Source organism: Alexandromys fortis, unplaced genomic scaffold (genome assembly GCF_014885135.2).
Source record: "Alexandromys fortis isolate MF-2015 unplaced genomic scaffold, M_Fortis_MF-2015_v1.1 scaffold_32, whole genome shotgun sequence".
NCBI classification, from domain to species: Eukaryota; Metazoa; Chordata; class Mammalia; order Rodentia; family Cricetidae; genus Alexandromys; species Alexandromys fortis.
Window position 1 is genome coordinate 13,222,144 of NW_026067938.1, and position 20,522 is coordinate 13,242,665.

Below are 20,522 nucleotides of genomic sequence, written 5' to 3' on the forward strand. Positions count from 1 at the left end.
AGAGAATGATAAATCTATAAAAACTATATGAGAAAAAGTAATCTAGGCTTACCTCTGAATAGCTACCTATAAAATTATAAACTTATATATCGGGCTCTGGTAAAATATTAACACATCGTATGAGTGAGTACTCAGTAGGCAGAGGCAAGCATACTTCTGAGTTTGATGCTAAACTGGTCTACAGAGTTGCTGTTACATAGAAAACCCCTGTCTTGAATGCAAACCAACAAAAACCAAACAATAACAAAAAACCAACAATAGAAACAAAGCAAAACAAAAAACCATGTAATAAAATCTTATTGTACCTGTTAGAAACACAAGCTTAGATCTTTGTCATATATCAAGGCAAAATTCCAGAACATATAAATGAAATTCATGCTAACACACACACACACACACACACACACACACACACACAGAGAGAGAGAGAGAGAGAGAGAGAGAGAGAGAGAGAGAGAGAGAGAGAGAGAGAGGCAAAAGGCCATTCAATAGAAAGAGGGAGAGCAAGTGGGCATGGAAGGGGCTAAAATAAGGAAAGTTAAAGGGGAAAATGTTAGCATCATATTTTAAGTTCAGAAATCTTAGCAAAAATATTAATGCGCTAGAAAGGAAGGCATAGGTTTTTCCTCTGACACATAAAAACTCATAATAATTATAATAGAGATTTCAAAGAAGAGTTGGAAATGAGAATGGGGACTATATTTTTACTACTATTAGTGTAAAATTGCTAGAGAATTTCACCTCCACAGTGAGATGAGAGAAAAAGATGAATGGGGTTAGATACAGTGTATTAGTAAGACTATTTGATCTTTTGTATGATATATATGGAAAGTCTAAGAAACACCGATACAGATATAACTGTAATAAAGTAAGAAATTTTAGAAAAATGGTGTCTTTTAAATGATGAAAATATAAGTTAATAGTTCATACGTAATAAATATGGTACATGGAAAATTTCCATTCATATTATCAAAATAATTCATAAATATTCATTCTAAGCTGGGTGGTGGTGGCGCACGCCTTTAATCCCAGCACTTGGGAGGCAGAGGCAGGTGGATCTCTGTGAGTTCAAGGCCAGCCTGGTCTACAAGAACTAGTTCCAGGACAGGAACCAAAAAAAGCTACAGAGAAGCCCTGTCTCGATAAATTAAAAAATAATCATTCTATGTGGATCATACATCCTAGAAAAAAATTACAGAAGATATATTTAAGTTTTAATTGGTGACATATAACTGAGATTTTTGATGTAAGAGTAATTTTATCCAAGCATATATATATATATATATCCAAGCTTAAACACATCAGCAAAACTATCAACTCAAAACCAATTCATGAGCAATTGTAGCAGCTTTATAATATTAAAGTTTTTATCAATGTTAACATGAAAAAAATCAAGCGTTTGGAGGTTTGCAAATAATATGTATAATGAAAGGAGACAGATAATTATCATTGTCATTAAGATATCGTACAATCTCATTATAATTTGTAAAATTTGAAATTGCTACTCAAGGAAGTAATACATTAAAGCTATCTATGATTATCTGGAAATCATTCCAAAGAAATGTTTATATATATGATAAAAATGGTATACTAAGTAATTATGTGGAAAGACTGGCCAAGTTTTAGCAAAATGTTAAAGTAAAATTTTAATTTTATTCTACAGCAAAATAGTTAATAAAAAGTAAAGAGTATAAAGTAAAATGACTTGATTGGGAGAGATGGCTTAGCAGTTAAGATCACTGACTGCTCTACCAGTGGACTAGGGTTCAATTCCCATTCCCCACATATCATCTTACAACTGTTGGCAACTCCTTCTTCAGGAGTTCTGACACCTTCACACAGATACACATATAGGCAAAACACGTATGCACATAAAATAAAAATAGACAAATAAAATAAAATGTTTTAATTACTTTAAAAAATTGTTTCTAAAAACTTGGCACATGTTTTTAACCTATAAATATAAAACTGAGAAACGATTTCTAAGACTGGAGAATTTGACCATAATTAGGAACAATTGCAGTGGGAAACTAATGAACAAAGTCAAGGAAGTGAGTGTCAATAGTCTTCGTTAATTTAATATACAAAGAATACTTGCAGCCAATAGCAAACACCTAATTAATAGGAAAATGTTCAAAGGCATGTACAAACTTTTTTCATATGAATATGAATGGCTGATAACAGAAAATAATTTCATAGCAAAGGTGGTAATTAAACAATATCGGGTTGGCAAAAGAGTTTGAAATGACAAGCAATTAGTGATAATTTGATAAAATAGGCTTTTTCATTTCATTGGGACATAAAGGAAAAACAATTTCAAACATCTGATGACATTTTGGTGATATCTCAAGAACAGCAACAACCACTGCTCATTTTCCGTCTAAGGCAAAAAGTGTTGCCTAGAATTCATTTGTATTTACCTGCTATTTGTGACGACAAAACAGAAAAGTTTTAATTGGGTGGCAGTTTGGATCAGAACTTACACTTGCTAAGCTCACATTGAGAGATGTTAATATATTGTTATTAGCTAGCCTAGATCAACATCAATTCCTTAATAAAATGTTTAAAGAAACATTTTGGGAAGAGCACACAGAACACTCTCTCTTTGCCATTTCAGATAGTTAAAATTGCTCAAGATAATTTATTTTATACTTTTAACACTCTCTAAATATATGAATAACTGTCTTTGCTCAAAATATTTTTAGAAAGCGTTGGCTACACATACACATCAGATATGTTCCTATGTCCTTTCCCTCTTACAGATCAGTAACAGATGTATGATTTTTGAAAGTGCCTCTGTAACCTCCATTTATTGGTTCAAACATGTCACTTCAGGTGCCAATTGCCCCCAAGCCCCCCTGTAATAGCAGAGATACTGCAAAAAGAGAATATATAACATAATTAATCTCTGGACAGCTTAGATGGAAAGTCAAACTCCCAGGGAATTGTTTGGAGGCTGACCCCAAAAATAGAATATTAAATTGAGAAAGAATTGACAGGTTGAGACAAAATCATAATAACACTCCTGACGATTTCCTAATTGAGAAGTGGGAACAGTTCATCTCTGTTAGAGAAACACAAGAAAGGTCACTCTGGGCAAGAAATAGGATTGTCCAGATTTTAAAACAAATCATGAAAATGCCAAGTCACTCTTATCTTACCCTTAATACTGCAGCCTAAAAGGAATATTTCCACTGTCTGTGTTGCTTTTTGTGTAGAGTTTCTGGCACTCAGTACACAATGGTTCCAATATGTTCTATTTTCTTTGTATTTATGCATTTTACATCTCTAATTGGATATTATATTTTCTTAATGTGTAGCCTGCTTTCCTTTTATTTCTCTCAGTACCCTAGGAATATTTAGCCTATTTAATAAGCAACTTTTTTCAGTTTATCTCTTATTAATTTTAGATTTCATAATTTTAACCTTTGATCCTCTTTGTATTATTTTCCTTAATTTCTTACCCTAGGGCACCTCTGTCTTTATACTTAAGCCAGATTAATATTCTTCTGTCTATTCTTTGCCTACATTCCTTAATTAGTTTCTTATTACTTAAAAAACAAAGTTCCCTGGACCAAGGAGGAGGCTCAATGGATAAAGGACTTGCCATACAATCATGTAGATGGGAGTTCAGATTCTCAGGAGCTGTGCAAAACCTGAAGCAGCTGGCTGCTCTAACCTACTGTTCTCATGTTGCAATCAGAAGTGAAGACAGAAGAACCCTGTGGATTATCATGCCTGACAGAATACACAGAAAGTATTCTTGCATACATAACAACATGTGTGTGCACAAATGCTCATCAAGAATACACATTCACATAGTGTACATAGAGAGGCACAGATAAAAAAAATAAAATGCAGCCAAGAAACCTAAATGTTTCTTCATATGGTTCCTGTTATTCTTCTAACTTTTTTTTGAGTTGAGAGACTTTCTTTTTTAAATTTTTTTATTTATTTATTTATTTATTTATTTATTTATTTATTAAAGATTTCTGTCTCTTCCCCACCGCCGCCTCCCCTTTCCCTCCCCCTCCCCCAATCAAGTCCCCCTCCCTCGTCAGCCCAAAGAGCAATCAGGGTTCCCTGCCCTGTGGGAAGTCCAAGGGCCACCCACCTCCATCCAGGTCTAGTAAGATGAGCATCCACGAAACTGCCTAGGCTCCCACGAAACCAATAGGTACAGTAGGATCAAAAACCCATTGCCATTGTTCTTGAGGTCTCAGTAGTCCTCATTGTCCACTATGTTCAGCGAGACCGGTTTTAACCCGGGCTTTTTCAGACCCAGGCCAGCTGGCCTTGGTGAGTTCCCGATAGAACACCCCCCTTGTGCTGCAGATCTTTTCTTATAAGGAATTTTTGCTGTGGCTTCAAAAACATATCCCTGCTTCTCGTTTTAATAGTCTTCCCCCTTTATTCCAGTTCTCTACTGATTGGTTTTCATTTCTATATTCAGTACCCCCACAGTGTACACTACATTATTTTGTGGTGTGATGTGTCTGTGTATTGTTCATAGTACTTTATAATATTATGTGATGTGTTTTATGTACTTTCTACTTTCACAGAAAATGAACAGGACTGTGAGTACCCTCAGAGAAAGAAAAATAATTGGTGCTTCTTTGTGTTATTTTAATGTACATATAATTAGGAGGAAAGAGTTTCTGGTAAGTGTTGAACAATTAACAGGGATTCAATATAAATAGAAGATTTGTGAACTAAAGATTATAAATTATATTTTTGACCAAATCATATTTAATTGATAAAAATTTCAGTAGCTCACTTTAGATGTCAATCATGTTTAACAATGTAAGCATTTCAGGGTTTGGTGAAGGAAGGAGATGGGGCAGAAAGGAGATAATAGAGTTAAACTAAATATATGTGATACTGCCAAATATTACCTGTTACTTTGAAAGAAAATAAAAATAAATGCTTGACATACCATTACTAGATAGACAATTATACAGTCAAATGTTAGATATAAACTAATTTATATCAGCATAGCAATATTAGTTGTATATTATACAAGTTTGGCAAATATGCTGTGGCAATTATCTTCCATAAAAGTGTTCAGAACAATTACAGTGGTTTAATAAATCTTCTTTCTACCTATACTTGTCCCATCTCACCGGTGACCTCCAGAAACCACTGATCTTTTTGTTTGTTGCATAATTTTACCCGTTAAAGAATATCATGTCGGTGGAGTCATGCATTTGTAAACTCAGACTGGATTTTCTTTTCTCCGAGTAAATATGCACTTAAAATTCCTTTGTGACATTGTGTGACTCTTTTGCTTATTTCTTTTTTTTCCTTTGTATTATAAATTGTTTGAAATATATTTTGGTCATATTTTCCCCTTCCAGAACTCCTCTTAATTCCTCTCACCTCCCTTACAAACAAACTTCATTTTCTTTCTCTCTCTAAAATTAAAAAAGAAATAATGATGATAAAACAACAAAATGATTACAAAATAAGACAAAAATACTTAAAGAAAACAGTGCTCACACAAACACACAGGGAGTTTGTTTTGTGTTTTCTAACTACCCCTGGGCATAAATCCTGACCTGGTATTAATATACATGATGTCGCTACATTAGAGGAAGTTTACTTTCTTAGCAGGTGTCAATTGTAAAACTGTTTGGTTAGAGTTAGTATTTTGTGTTCACTTCTCTTCTCCATTCTGAGATTTTTCTGATTTTTTTATAGGTCTCATGAGTGCTGTGATAATTTCTGTAAGTTCATCTGTACACCAGCTCTGGTGTGTATACATAACGCTATTTCCTTAAAGTGTCTTCTACCTCAATCCTTCTGGCTAGTTTCTCTTACAGATGTTTGAGCTTTGTAAAGGAGAAGTTGACAAAGATATCCCATGTAGGGCTGTGTGCTCCAAAGTTTCTTCTTCTCTGTATGTTGTCTAGGTGTGTCATTTTATTAGTTCCCACCTACAGCATAAAGAAGCTTCTCTGATGAGGGTTGAGTGAGGTAGTGATATGTGGGTATAAAAATATATCTTTATGAGTTAGATTACTATTTATTATTATTATTATTATTATTATTACTATTACTATTACTATTATTATTATTTTACTGGATAATAACATTGAGTTTTCCTGTGGTTCCGCAGATTGTCTTGTTTCAGGTTCTTGGCTTCTTTATCTGTATCTTCTCATGGAGTGGGCTTTAAATTCATTTAAAAAGTGGTTGGTTACTCCCATTATATTTATGCCACTATTGCACCAGTATATCTTAGAGACAGGGCACTGTTGTAGGTCTCAGTGTTTGTAGCTGAGTGATAGTGATGACTACCTTTGTCTAGTAGTGTACAGAGCAGCCTTCCTCACTTTGAGTTATAGTCAGTAGGGGTAAAGCTTCTAGTTGGACACCACCTCACTTCTCCATGTTTGACGACCAAAGTCCATGCTGCCTTTAGAAATTAGGTCTCATAGTTAGGTGGTAGAGAGCAACTAACAGCCTTATCAATAACCAGTGATATTTTAGACTTCAACAATGTTTCAATAAAATGTAAACCATTCTTAGAACTGAAGGAATTAATTGATGGTAAAAGGTGTCTAGTTGTGGTTTTTTTCCCCATTATATGAAGACTCCTTTAAATTTTTTTCATATGTGATGTGGGAGTGTCATATATCAATCTGTTGATTTCATTGGCTGAGTAATAAAGAAACTGCTGGCCCTGATAGGTTATAAGATAGGTGGGCAGAATAAACAGGATAGGATGCTGGGCGGAAGAGGAAGTGAGGTCAGACTCTGCGCTGCTTCCAGAGGGACCGGACAGTCTCGACAGCTTTGCTGTGGAACAGAGACGCCATGCTCCACTCTCCCAGGCAACTCCAACTCAGGATGGACCTAGGCTAGAATCTTCCCGGTAAGCGCACCTTGGGGTGCTTACACACATCATTAGAAATGGGCTAGTCCAGGTGCGAGAGTTAGCCTAGAAGAGGCTAGATAGAAATGGGTCAAGCAGTTAAATGAATACAGTTTGTGTGTTGTTATTTCGGGCATGAGCTAGCCAAGCGGCCGGGGTGTTGGGGACGCAGCCCCGCTGCTTCATATTTCAACAGATGGCGCCCAACGTGGGGCTCGAACCCACGACCCTGAGATTAAGAGTCTCATGCTCTACCGACTGAGCTAGCCGGGCGGCCGGGGTGTTGGGGACGCAGCCCCGCTGCTTCATATTTCAACACATATGTGTATATATTTTAGGAAGCTTCTTTTGTAGAGCCTTTCCATATTGCCTTTCCTGGCCATTAGTGTTAGTTTGCCCTCCACATATTCTTTTCTTGGCCCTGCCCACTCATCGTTTTCATATTTCTCAGATTCTAGTTTTCCCTTTATCCCCTTATAACACATCACCCTACTTTCCTTGCCTCAGAAGATCCCTTCCTTATCACTAGTCACACATATTTGGAGTTTAAAAGCTAATATCCAGATATAAGAGAAAACATGCAATATTAGTCTTTTGGGGTCTGAGTTACCTCATTCAGAATGATTGTTTCTAGCTCCATACATTAACGTACATTTTTCATAATTTAATTTCTCTTAACAGCTAAAGTTTTCCATTGTATAAATTTACCAATTTTCATTATCCATTCATCAGCAGATGGTATTTAGGTTGTTGTCAATTTATGGATATTTTTATAAATCTTTTAATTTTACATTTATTTATTTATTTACATATATATATATATATATATATATATATATATATATATATTAAAGACCCAGCCTTTCTCTCAACAGAGCTAACATAATATGGACAGCAAACTATATTAGGCTTGAAAATATTCATTTAGTTATCCTGTATATATGAGACTTCAAGTCAACACATTCCATTTAAATTGATTATAGAAAATCTTCCTGACTTTAGGTGACTCCTAGAAACAGAGCTTGCATGGCAAGATGAGTACTGCATTGCACCTTTTATGAGCAGACAGTTTTCAATAGGAGAAATAAAAAAAAATCCTAAGCCATGCCTCAAAAACACTTCAACTATTGAGTAAAGTAAGAATCTTTAGGACTGTTTGACATTTTATTAAATCAAATTCATGTGTAGTGACTACAAGACAGAGTCACCAGCAGCTCCACTGATCCCATGGGGAAACAGCTCTCTGCTCCTGTACTGTAACCGTGGTCCCAGGTTATTTATATTTTTTATATTAAAGAACATAGTAACCTAATGAATATGCTGCTTCATAAAGATGTTTATAATTAATATAGCTTAATGCCTTTCACACTATAAAGTGTAAGGCCAAAGGCTTTCCAGGCATACTTTTCATTTTTAAAAGATTATATATTCATGTGTGCTTGGGACAATTCTGGTTTTTGCCTATGGCCCTCCCAGCCTTGTTAGAAGTTCCTCCTTGCAAAGCAGAGAGTGTTCAAGTTTGGGAATTGGTTATATGGCTTTTCAGTTCACAAATGCTCTTGGAGTGAAATGAATTATTTCTCTTATGAGAGGAGCCAGCCGGGTTTGTTTCCTCAGCTACTGAATCAAGCTCCTGATACTAAGCTGACATTGCCAAAAGGCAGCGCACACTCTGTCTCTTGCCACACCTCTCAAAGTCAGTTAAGAATTAATTGGCCAAAGTACAGAGGTGTTAAATCTCCAGAATGAGTTTATCAGCTTTAAATTTAGGTCACAAAATAAATTTCATTATGACAAAACTTGGTTATTATTGAAAATCAGCCTGATGTTTACAGAGGTGCCATAATTTCAGTTGGATTTTCTTGGGAATACAAATTATTGAGTCTCTAAGAATAAATATATTTTGCATTTGATTTGTCAGCTCTGAAATTGCAATTCATTAAAAATTAAAAAGGTTTGAAATATAAACCGTGATTGCCCTTATCCTGTGTAAACTTTGCTTGCTCCTTTCAAAACTTATGCATAGGACACCTAAGTGTCATGAGAGTTAACAGGGCCTTTTGGTCTAGTGAGCTTTACTTGGTAACAGAAAAAGTTGGGAGATTATGGAGAGTGGATATTTATTTTGCAAAAAACACATGAAGTCCTATGCAATTAAGGTTCTAGTTTTTTATTGCCTAAAATAAAATGAATAGTTAAAATGCATTTAAAGTATTAAACAATAATTTACAAATGTAAAAATAAACCTAGTAAGAGACAAATGGAAAGTATATAAATGGATGAAAATTCAACATACCTTGTAAGGAAAACATTTTTCTCATAATGTGGTTACAGTACAAGTGAATCTTACAGATTTACTCTGCAGAGCAGGTGGTGTAAGCAGTGTGAGAACCGAGATCCTGGTTTAGTTCAGGTTCCACTCCTGTATAGAGTGTTGCCACCTCAGTTCCTTCCCTGTGTTTGGAATGTTCTAGTCTTTCTTTAATTAACTGCATTTTGATGTCCGTTTCTTTTTTCTTTTTATAGCTCATTACATAAGGTAAGCTTTTTCATGTCTGTTGGTTCCAGCTCAGACATCTCTTCAGAGATTCTCCAAAAGAAAAGGAGATGCCTGTCATATTCCACCCAACAGTCCTGTCCTTAATTTATTATTTTTCATCTCTTGTGTTTTGCATTAGTCAGTATTGTAAATCAGCCTGATTTTTACATAGGTATCAAAATTTCAGTTGAAGAAGAGATCTCTCCTACCTATGTATTGTGCACTTTTTTACGTTGCAAAGATGTTATAAAGGCTCTAGTAGACAGGAGATGCTAAAATATTATTCATTGACAATGAAATGTTTTCATATTCTTCCAAGTTAACATCTTAATTAATGCATGAAATATATATGCAGAATGTTTAATGAAAAGACCATTTTGCAGAGTGCTGAAAATTCTGAGATCAATTTTCTTTTTGGTTACCATATCAAATTAGCACAAAGTAATTGACCAGAAGGATAAAATAACACAATGAAGCACAACTTTTCATTTTAAGGCACAATAAGTTTGTACTAATAGGCTACAATCTCCCAAAAAAGGAAGAACAAGGAGCTGGGCGGTGGTGGCACACGCCTTTAATCCCAGCACTCGGGAGGCAGAGGCAGGCGGATCTCTGTGAGTTCGAGACCAGCCTGGTCTACAGAGCTAGTTCCAGGACAGGCTCCAAAGCCACAGAGAAACCCTGTCTCGAAAAANGAGACCTAGAGTGAAATTCCACAGTGCTGGGAACCTACCTCCTAGAGCCTGGGTAGTTGAATGCAGCTCCAGGTTAAATGCTTAAATAGGATTAGGTTAAAAGCAGCTCTCTACTGAGTCCATGGTCTTAAAGTTGGCTGTCAGGACCAGAGGAGGGGCCAGAGCCAGTCACCAGAACCATAGGTTAACCGTTTGCCTCAGCAATCAGAAAAGGCTAGATCCAGGTGAAAGTAAAGACAGATCCAGGTGAAAAAAAAAAAAAAAAAAAAAAAAAAAAAAAAAAAAAAAAAAAAAAAAAAAGAAAAACCAAAAAAAAAAAAAAAAAAAAAGAAGAAGAACAATCAACTTCTAATTTAAGGCAAATACAAAATTAGGAAATTATGCATCTCGATTAATATTACAGATATTTACTATCCCTATAGGAGTGTTATCCCTGGTAAAAATTAATAGAAAATAAGCTCTGGTTTCCATTTTAAGCAATAATTGTGCTGAACATGCTGCCAAAATGTGAGCTTTGGCTCTGTGTGTGATAAATATAAAATACACCACTCTCCTGGTGCCGGATAGAACGTGAAAGCACAGTTTTGAATTGATCTATCAAGCATCCCCTTCTGTGGGCTCAGATGACTCAGCTTCAGTTCCAGAAGGCGAATATGATGACTCAGAGCTCATACAGTAGCTGCCCCTTAGGTTTGTACATACATGAATTTCCGTGAGAGCTAACAAGGGCTCTAACATAAACCAATGCAAACATTTTATATGATGTTACCTAGGTCTAAGAAAGCCTAATACTTTTTCAAGTCACAGAGAAGTGTTTATTGGATTTTTATTATTACCAAGGAAGATGAGCTACCAAGGCCTGTTTGAGATTTTAAGTAGGGATTTTATTTTTCTAACAAAGGCTTACTCACCTACAAAAAAAACAACAACAAAAAGCCAAAGCAACTACAAAGAAAGGTGTGACAGTCCCTGAACAATATGATAGTAAGTACCTGTATGTAACATGTGTGATGTGTGACTGCTAGTGATCTTTAGTCTTCAAACAATATTCTGTGGACAGTTACATTTTGTTTAAATGTCTTTATTTGCTGTTAGCAGTACAATCCAAGAACTAGAAACAGGGTTCCTTGAAATCTCTGACTGATTTTCCTTTCTGAAACATAGCAATACCTGTGTCAATTCCCTTCTTGTGAAATGGCTTTGACAGCTTGGTTAATTTATAATACACAGACATTAAGACATGGCCTGAAGGGGCTGGAGAGATGGCTCAGTGGGTAAGAGCACTGGCTGCTCTTCCAGAGGTCCTGAGTTCAATTCCCAGCAACCACATGGTGGCTCACAACCATCTGTAATGAGATCTGGCGCCCTCTTCCGGTGTGCGGGCATACACGGAGGCAGAATGTTGTATACATAATTAATAAATAAATCTTTAAAAAAAAGACATGGCCTGAAGCAATTAAAAAAGAAATGTAGTTTTCCTAGTTCTTACATTTTTTGCATTAAAAATCATATTAAGAAGACTGCTAAAATTAATTTACCATTGGCAGGTGTCTTTTAGTTCTCAACTATCCAGATGTCATTGTACAAAGCATCTTGAAGAATTTATTTCTCTTCTCTGCATGAAAAACAATGAATATTCATTCAGTATATGTAAATGAGATTTTTTTCTCCTTTCCCTTTTCTCATTCAATTCACAAGCTTGATATATTTTATTAAATTATTTCTCACTTACAAATAATGGTAAACACTAAATGAGCATCCTTTGGTAGTTCAGCAGTAGAAGTAAAGACACATTTTCATGCAACCACTGAAGACTGGAAAGCAATAGTTATTGTATCCCATATTAGTTTCAGTTTTCTAAGGATTGAGCCTACTAATCCAGGTGGAACAGTTAACAATGTTAAAATTAGGACTGGAGAGAGCAGCTCATAGTTGTCACTGAATCCAGTGTTCATATCAGATGTTAGAAAATTAGAAAACTTTTTAAGGTGACATTTACTAAGCCTCATGGTATTAATATCTCATTACTGTAAGTTTGGTAAGTTTACTGATCATATTATGCTACCTTTTATATACACAATCTTCAGGTCTTAGGTACAAACAGTGGTCTTGGGATGATCATTTGCACAGTAATGAAAATTTATGGCTCTGGGCCTACATTGTAGTGGGGTGATTCCATTGCCTTTTTTAAAGATGTGTATTTGCTAGCGTGGGTCTGTGTGCATACATGTGGTGCATGTGCTAATGTGGACAGATGTGGCTCAGAAGTTGACACATGTCAAATGCCTTTCCATTATTGTTGCTGGATTTATATATTAGTTTATTATTTATTTCTAATTGAGGCATTGTTACTCAGTGAACTCGAACCTCACAGATTCTGTTGTGCTGGCTAACCAAAGACCTTCATGTGTTCATTTATGTCTGCTCCCCAATTTGTGATGTTATAGGCATGTACCACACTGTTCAGGGATTTTTAGATGTGTTGAAAAGTTGTAAACTCAGGTCCACATGCATGTGTGACTCAGTATTTTACTGAGTGAGCCTTTTCCCTAATCCTTGTCTAAAGATTTTGAATTTCATATCTGGCAGGTATCTTGAAAGATTCATGCCAGAATTCAGATATGATCTTTCATGAAGTGATCCAGCAATTCTGAGTTATGATATATATTTGGATTGTAATTCAAGTGTACTTGAAGGACATATCAGATAAAATTTGCAGCATAGCTATTGAAAATCTCACATCTCAATATGTAACTGGGAGGCTAAGTCTTCTGGAATGGTGAGGATTTAATTAAAGCAAAGCAAAGCAAATGAAAAACTACTGGATCTTTTCCAGGTCAGGGGTCTCTTAGCCCTGTGTCTGAAGTATATGAAGTCTAACAAAGAGCTTGTTGTGATTACCTATTTAGCAGTGTGTGTTTGTGTGTGTGTGTTTGTGTACGTGTGTGCTTGTTTTGTAACAATAGGCAATGAAAAGTGATATGAATTAGAAAAAAGAGTTATATATATGGGAATATTTGAAGGGAGGAAAGAATTGGGGTAATGGTGTAGTTAAGCAATAATCTCAAAGAGTAAAATAAATAATTTGTTAAAATATTGAAAAATCTTACCTATTTCCCTATATTTGGAAGGACATTTTATTTAATTATCTCGGTCAGAAAATGTATTGATTGTGTTTAACTATCCTCCTACCCACCTTTGTTGAAAAGGGTTAAATAAAAACAAGATCTCCTTAAGAAAAACGACTACCTTATCAATTCAAATATGTCTATGGTAATTAAGCCAAACACTCTAATATGAAAACAGTTATTAGAATAACACTATTTTCTATTCTAACTGTGTCATTGTCAATCAAGTAGATGTCACAAATTGAATGTGCAGAATCAAAGTAATCAGCCTTAATTATTCACGGAAAATACGAGGTCACCTGTCATCCTCAATGAAGATGTTCAGTTTTACGTTGGACTCTTGTCGCATCCCCTGGAAATTCACTTTTTTTTAAATTTTCCAGTCTCTTAAATTAACTATGCAACATTTTTACTGTTCAGATTCTTTTGCACCTCTTTGGCATGAAGATACAAAGGGGAGGAAAATTGGTGTTAGTGAGATTAGTCCCCAGCCAGGTCTGTTACTGACCTATACACTGTTAACCATCTGTTTGCGTTTTACCAGCCCTTGGGTTTTCTTTCCTTCTTGGCTCCCGTTTAAGCTCTTCCATACTAAAGTCCTGATTAATCAGCTTTTCTGGCTCTTAATCTTCTACTTAATTACTAAGATGAGAGCTCTTTTAGGGTACACTTAAGTCTGAATTGTGTTTGTGAGGTGTAGGCATTGGTTTGGACTCAGTACCTTCTGTTTACTACCTCATAAGATCTTTGTAGGGTGGGGCTTAAAGGTCCCCCATCCCCTACTTTGTTTTGCTAATAAGATTTATTGCCAAATACCACCATGATGTCCAAATGTGGAGAAATCCATGGACACTAACTTGTCTTGAGAACTACATTTAAGGGTGTTAATTTTCAGAATAGGCATATGGTTTGACTGAAATATGTATTTTCTGTATGTCATCACTACATGTCTTATAATCTTTGGCTTAGTATTTGAATAAATGGGAAATTGTGATAAATTGCATTTTCTTCTTAAGGATGTTATGACCTTATGACCTTTGCCTGAAAACTGTAAAATTCAGCCGATATTTTTCCCTGAGAAATAGATTTTCATTTTAAATGTACTCTGGCTATAAATGAAAAGTCAGCAATAAGAAAATGTTGAGTAATGAGATATGAGTCCAAATATAAATTTCAAACAGTTTTCATTATTGCATTAGTCCACAGACTTTGAATTTAGGTGGGGTGAGAACTGTGTTAGCCAATGCAATATGTGTGTCCATATTTTGTCAAACAATGTCTAAAAGCTGAATTGTTCCTTCCTCATTAATCCTCCTCTGAACAAAATACGAACTCACTCAGCAATAACTTCATCCACAAATTAAAACAGCAGTACCAAATTTTGACAGCTGCACTGATAAAATATAATGCCTAATATTATTAAGTACTCCCTAAGTGTAAGCCACTGCTGTAAGCACTTTCTGTCTATTGCCTCAGTTCTTGGCAATATACTTGTGGGTGAGAATTTGACCCACTGAGATTAAGCATTTCATTCAAGGACAAATACGTCAAAAGTGACAGAGTCATGTTTATGAGGAACTTAAAGCCAGAGTTGTCAGTTATATTCTTTTTATACTTCTCAATCTTACTATAAACTTGACAAAAGTAAAGCATTCATTATCTAAGGAATATCACTACGAGGTAAAAATTATTTTTTTGTCATGTATTTTAAAGTTGAAGAGAATTATATGTGTCAGTCCTGGAAATTTTAGAGGATGTTGTCTGGTTTTGTTTGTTTATCTTCTTAGAGAGGGCTTCACATATCTCAAACCAGCCTCAAATTGCCACGGTTTACCTTGAAGTTCTTATCCTCCTGTCTGTCCTTTTTGGCATCTGCTCTAGTGCTTGATGCATGCAGTGTGGGATCAAATTAAGGGCTTTCTCCCTGCTCATCAAGCCTGTTAGTAACTGGACTCTACCCCCAACCCTGGGAATGTTAATCTGGGTTGCCATCTAACTGATCTATGAAGTGCTTAGATCAAGATAGTATGAATGCCTGTTCCTAACAGGTGTTTCCATGAAGAATTAACAAAGCTGGAGATGATTCCCCGGAGTGTGAACTACTCCACTTCAGAGGCTGGAGGAAAAAAAAAAAAAAAAAAAAAGGAAAGAAAACAAGAAATGCAGTCAATCTCTGCTCACTCTCTGCAACATTTTGACTCTGTGGGCCACGCCAGTGTTCCTGGGTTCCTGTCTATCATAGGCTGATTACCTTTCAAAGTCTGAACCAGAATCAATTTGTCCTTCATTAAATTCTTAGTTATTTTTATCACATCAGTAATATTTCTGGCTGTGATGGATAAAATTTTCAATGACGGGATCTAGAATTATTAATAATCAAGCTTCTGGGTATAGCTGTGAGGAATTACTGAGAGTAGTGTCTATAGGTATCTCCATTTCATGGATTGGGGATTTAGGCTAAATTAAAAGGAAGAAAGTGAGTCACACCACAAGTCAACACATTCTGCTTCCTGACAACAGAAAGAGTGTGATTAGCCAAGGGAGTCACACCACAAGTTACACTTTCTGTTTCCTGACTAGAGAGTGTGATCAGTCAAGTGATTCACACCATGAGTTAGCACTTTTCTGCTTCCTGACTGCAGAAAGAGTGTGATCAGCCAAGTGAGTCATACTATGAGTTAGCACTTTCTGCTCCCTAACTAGAGAGAGTATTATCAACCACATCAGGGTTTCCTGTCAAGACTCCCTACAGTGAGCAACTTTTTCTTCTCAAACTATAAATAAAAAAAAAAATGCTTCCCCCTGCAAGTTGCATTTGTGAACAGCAATAAGACAAGTTACTAAAACAGTAACAACTAACTAAAACAGTAATTAAAAATGTGCATTAATTTAATTCAGTAATTAAATTTTAGTTGTCTTAGTCCTAGTCAGGCAGGAGAAATAGTCAAATGAATATTATGCTCGTTAGAATATTTGCTCATTTATAATCCACCTGTTCTAACAATAGACTAAAGGAGATAGCTAAATTAAAGGAATAAATATCCTCTAACTATGGGTTTTATATATGAATAATTACATCAAATTATTAAAAGTCTATCTGTAGTATGGTATGGTGGTATATTCCAGCAATTCCAGTATGTGGGAAAATGAGACCAGTGGATTGTAAGTTCAAAACCAGCCTGGTTTACATATTGAGACTCTGTTACAAAAAAAATAAATAAAAAATAAACAAAAGAAACAGCAAAATATATACAGATTATATTGTTAGTTTTGTTGATATAGGCTAAATATTTATAATATAAATCTATGGTAAAAAAATTTTAAAGGCAAGTTTTCAGTGCCTTTAACATTATTCTCCTATTGGTAATGACAATGAAGTACATTTCCTGAGAGTGACTCACATGGACACAAGTATAGATCAAAAGTTAGTAGTAACTAGAAGAGTAAATAACAACCTTTTGTAAGTGCCATCTTTCAGTTCCCCATAACTTACAAAAGAAAAGCTAAAGGTAAAATATCTTTAGCTTATGATTATTGTGCAGATGCCACATGAGGCAAGGCTATACCAGTGACTGTACTTGGACAAAGGCTTGGAGGCACTGCACACTTAGATCTTGGGCTGATCTATAAGATTGATATGTATGTTTCATGACATGTACTTCAAAGAGAGTGATACAGCATATAAGGAAAAAGGGACATTCATGTATCAAGACAGGGCAATATTCTTTTTTGGCTCTGTGTTTTTTAGACAGTGGCCCACATATGCTCCTGTTTTGTTTCTAATGAATATTTTATGAAAACATATATCTTAAATAATCTGGTCTCTGAAATTTATTGAAATATATATTGCAATTGATCTTTATTGAAGAAAGAGAACCAAAATCATTTTGTAACAAAGAACTAGAACAGACTTTTCTGAAATGGTTACAGAAAAGGTATGTTCATATTTTAAATATAACACATTTAAATAGAATTCCACAATAATTAGACAAGAGCAATTGAATTTTAAGTTTTGCTTAGGTAACATATTCTTAAGCCATAGCTGGGAGCACTCACATCACAATATCAGCTTATTGAATGTACAAAGTAAAATATGTTTCTTATCTAATTTCCTTGTGTAAAACATGACTGATCAATACTATAATCAAAACAGCGTGCACAGAGTATCACTTGCATTGGACAGAGTGTGCATACTCAGAAAGTGACATGCTAGTGTGAAATCATTTCTGTATTCAGTGAGTGTGTTTTTTTAAGAAATATATGAGAAGTACAATAAATATTGTGGATATTACTGTCTTCCTTTTCTATTTTCCCTGCTGCATCAACATGAGATGAGAAAAAAGATGTCACATAAACTCTGTAGTAAGGTTAGTAACTAGGAATTAGAAACCTTCTTTGGCTTCCTGTGTGATCTCTACTGTGTCCATCTGCATCGAGGTTATCATCAGAGCTCAGCTGATACCAGTGCCCTAAATGTGAGCTATAGAAACATCCCTTTATGTTGACACCTAAGCTCGTTTGTTTCTGTTATGGTAATTTAAGTGACTAAAACAATTTATTATCCCAGTCAGTGTTAGAGAAAAGGTCCAAAAGAATGTCTAATGCTAATTTATATGGTAAGTTGTAAGAAAAGTTCATAAATACATATCATCGAAATACCAATACCTTGTTTGAAGAATATGACATTTTAATTTAACATCTCGATTCTCATCCTCAGTACTATTTTCTAAACTTTTGAGTTTTAGTATGTTATAAGCTTTGCTGAATCTTCAATGAGAGGAAGTTTACATCAGTACATCTAAAAGTAAAATCCATATCACTAAACTAATGCTGTTTTTTTTTCCTAATGAGTTATTTCGTGTACCCTGTATAAGAAATTTTCTCTAAAGACAAGCCACTGACCATAGCTTCATCCAAAAATCCCTTGAAACCACCAAAATGTGCTATACTGACAGAATTTATCTTAACCACCACTATTATCAAAAGTATGCTGAAAACAATGTATAGAGAAAAGGCAACCTCGAGTTTTGGAGAACCTGTCCTAATTCCTTCTTTACAGTAGTTCTCTCAACTTCACACAATACACCCCTAGTTTTTGATGGATGAACTTTACTACTCTTAGCAGGATCACGAGATAACGGTTTTGAGGAGTGATGTGTTGGCCACATGTACTTTCTTTCTTTTTTTTTTAAATATTTATTCATTTATTATGTATACAGTATTCTGTCTGTGTGTATGTCTGCAGGCCAGAAGAGGGCACCAGACCTCATTATAGATGGTTGTGAACCACCATGTGGTTGCTGGGAATTGAACTCAGGACCTTTGGAAGAGCAGGCAATGCTCTTAACCACTGAGCCATCACATGTACTTTCTAAGGCTATTTTATTTAGTGAGATTTAAAACTCATTGTAAAGTCCCGAGACAGAAGAAATGCAGAAGCTGTGTTTTTGATATGGCATGACTGAATGTCCCTTCAGAGACCATGCTTAGAAACACGGTCCTGAGTATCATGATTTTAAGATGTAGTAAGACATTTAAGAACTAGGGCTAAGGAGGCAGTTCATGGAAGTGCAAGAGACATCAGCCTTGGGAGGAATGAAGGTACTCTAATGATTTCTCACAAGAGGTGGCTGATAACAGAATAAATCTGGCTATTCCCTTTCTTCTTGGCATCCTGTGTGATTTTTTACTATGTTCATTTACATTGTGGTCATCACAGAGCTCAGAGGATAACACTTTCCTTGAATGTCCTGATGTATGTGCTAAATAAACACTCCGATTTTATGAATTTGTACAAGTTCACTAGTTTTGTTATGGTAATTATTAGTGACTACTTCAATTTAACATCCCAACTAACTAAAGAAAGGCCTAGCATAGCATTCAATGAGTCCCATTTGGAATCCAAAACTCACATTCTTCTGTGTAAGGCCTTATTAAATATAATACATATAAATACAATAATATTATTCCTTATCTCCAGTGCTTGCCATAAGACAACAACAAAAAAAAAATAAAACACTTCATTCTTACTAGGAAATACACAAGATCCAAAATTTAGACATTCACTTGTGTGGTTGGATTTCATCTACCTGGGAGAATAATTGATCATAATAATTATTATTAGTCATAACAATAATTCTCCACAAAGAAAGGACACACAGAAAATAATGTCCTTCAGAGATATGTAGAGAGTATCCCTGTAATCCAAAAATTATTGAGGGACTACATATAGGAGAGGTTTGGGAAGGAGTTTTTATTTTTATTTTTTATTTTTTTGGATTCTTATTTGGCTAGTGCATGTGAAGATGGATCACAGAATAGTTTAATTAAATGATGTCGTGTGTGCATCCAAATAATTGTTTTTCAGTGGGTGTGGAATCAACTCAGAAGCAGAGACGCACAAAGTCTGCCAGAGAGGAGACGAGAGGACTAAGGTACATGCACAGTTTTCTGCAAAGTTAAACATTCATGTGCCTTTCACAGCTGTAGTGTATTTTTAAGAGTACGAAAAGATGTTTTTCTGATATATGAACACAGTTTCACTGCTGAAACCCTGTAGGATAAGTTATCTTTCAGAGGCCCCGAGACATTACTATTTTGTTTGTTATAATACACCGTCTTCAACCTGCCTCATCTATTGGTGTTTTTTTCCCCTATAGACTCTTATTAAGTTTATATTTCATTATTCAATATTATTGCAAATGGCTCATATTTCCTAAGATTACTGGGCTCAACAAATGGACTTAATAAAATGTATGTAAGGGATTTTATTTTTATAAGGCAATATAATTTCATTTTAGATCAGCCACTAGATAGGAAATTAAAACCCCACATTTTAAACCATTTGTGATCAGTATGTCTTATAATAGGGTAGGAATTGCTGGGTGGCTACATAGACAGGAATAGCACAGACTTACCTCCCTCATATATAATATAATAAAAGAATGTGTTGACTTTTATGAAGAAAGTCCTTTTTGGGGAGAATAGCTAATTTAAACTTGGGGAACTATATGGATAAGAGAGAAAAATACTGGGTGCCCATGTTGTTAGCTATAGTACTACTCACCCATGAAGTAGTATATATTCTCCTCAAATAAAGTTTATAGTTATAAGGTGTCAGGAATTATTATTTTGCCAGGGTGAAGGCATTGCATTAATTAAAATCCCTGAGCAAATATTGACACATATCTTATTCTATGCCATCATATATTCCTTAAATTGATAATATCCCTACTGAGAATTTAATTCTTCATTTTTTTTCAGAAATGGAAACCAAAGATTGA

At 35.1% G+C, this 20,522-nt stretch overlaps 1 protein-coding gene and 1 non-coding gene across 2 annotated transcripts in view; one reads left to right on the forward strand and one right to left on the reverse strand.

The window, feature by feature from the left end:
- Sgcz (sarcoglycan zeta) overlaps positions 1-20,522 on the forward strand; it is a 781,436-nt gene that overhangs the window by 105,317 nt on the left and 655,597 nt on the right. The window lies entirely within an intron of this gene.
- Trnak-cuu (transfer RNA lysine (anticodon CUU)) lies at positions 7,078-7,150 on the reverse strand. The gene has a single exon. It is a non-coding gene; the product is annotated as a tRNA-Lys (tRNA).